Source organism: Hipposideros armiger, unplaced genomic scaffold (assembly GCF_001890085.2).
Source record: "Hipposideros armiger isolate ML-2016 unplaced genomic scaffold, ASM189008v1 scaffold_353, whole genome shotgun sequence".
Taxonomy (NCBI): Eukaryota; Metazoa; Chordata; class Mammalia; order Chiroptera; family Hipposideridae; genus Hipposideros; species Hipposideros armiger.
The window spans coordinates 1,047,891-1,049,830 of NW_017731703.1; positions in this window are offsets into that span (position 1 = coordinate 1,047,891).

The window sequence follows — 1,940 nt, forward strand, 5'->3', positions numbered from 1 at the left end:
GTGGCTTGAACAAATTTAAATGAGATAAAAGTTAGAAATCTGATATTACCTGATTTCAAAGGCTTACTATAAATTTATAAAATCATGACAATGTGATTTAGTGTAGATAAATAAAATAGAAGATGTTGTCAAAAAATAGAGACACTCAGATACATACAATCAATTGATTTTCAACATACTTGTCAAAATAATTCAGAAGTATAAAATAATTTTTCAACAGATGGTAATAACTTGATGCCTGTACTAAAAAAAAAGAAAGGAAAGATAAAGAACATTATTGTTATCTCACATTGTACACAAAACTGAAATGGATCATGTATGCCACTGTAAAGGTAAAAGTAAAATTTATTAAAGAAAACATCAGAGAAAATATTCACAGATAGGCAAAGATTTCTTAGACAAGTCACAAAGTACACTAACTGCAATAGAAAAAAACAACATAGAAATAATATACTGCAATAAAGGAAGAGCAAATTTAATCCAACAATATATAAAAAGACAAAGAATTATTTCTTAAGAGGGATTCATTCCAAGATTGAAAGTTTGCTTTAACATTCAAATTCTGTTCATTTAATTATGCAAATTATATCTCAAATAATGTGAGGGGAAAAATATTTTACAACATTCAACACCCATTGATTTAAAAAAGAAATTATCAGTAAACAGTAATAGAATAAAACTTTCTCAGTGTCATAAGTGGCATATAAAATAGGACTTAGTGGTGAAAGACTGAACACTTTCTTGTTAAGATTTGGAACAAGTCAGTGATGAGTGGAGACAATCTCAAATTCACCCAAAATGTAGCCCTGATCAAGGCTGCTGTGCGGGTGTTAGCCTCTTGGTTAGAGGATACTGAATGTACATTCAGGTACCAGATATAATTCCATTGCTCTGGGCAATATATCCTTTTCTAACCCAATCAGAAAATAAATCAAAATAGTACACCTGCAATGGAATGACAAAAATATACAGTTTAGTTTTGCCCAGAGTTATGATAATTCTCATGCCCTTTGTCATAAGCTAGTACAAAAAGGTTTGTGCCATATAGACATCCTATGGGACAGCATATTGGTACATCACATCTATCAGACCATGCTTATGTTGATTAGATAGGATGGGCAAGAACAGAAAGAAAACTATACACACATAAATTTGAACAACAATGCTTATAGAAGTTTTCTTCATAATAGTTAAAAAACTGAGACCAACCCAGATGTATATCTATAGCAAAATAGGTAAAAATAAAACAAAAAGTATTCAATGGAATAATGCTCATGAAATACGCACAACATGAATGCATCTCAAAAAAACAAAACAAAACATATTGATAATTGAAAGGAGCCAGACAGAAAAGCCTATGTGTTATATTATTCAGTTTATATGATGTTCAAGCACAAGCAAAGATATTTAATGGTAAATGAAACCAGAACTGTGGTTGCCTGGGGATGGGGAGTATAAACTGACTGGGAATTGACATAAGAGATCTTGCTAATGAAAATGTTCTATACTTAGACAGATGTTTGGGTTATATTAGTGTATAAAATTGTGAATACTCATGGAACTTTACACTTAACATATGTACCTTTCAGTTTATGTGAATTATACATACTCATTCAAAATATAATCACTAAGTGTGATCTTGACTAATATGGCAAGTGCAGTATAACTGTAAATTTCTGAAGAATGAGATAGGAAATGTGTAATAATTTATTCTTCCTCCTTCACATAGCATATTAGAATGTTGACTTTTTAAAATAAACTTTTTAAAGAAGAATAATTCTTTCATAAGTAAATACAATATGAAAAAATCAATTCACCCTAACAAGATTGAAATGGTATATTTTTAACTATAATTAAGTGATGACCTTGACAAAACACAAATTTTTCATAGTTCTTTTCAATGTCTCTGGAGGCCCCAATTCACTTTAAATGTCTAATTA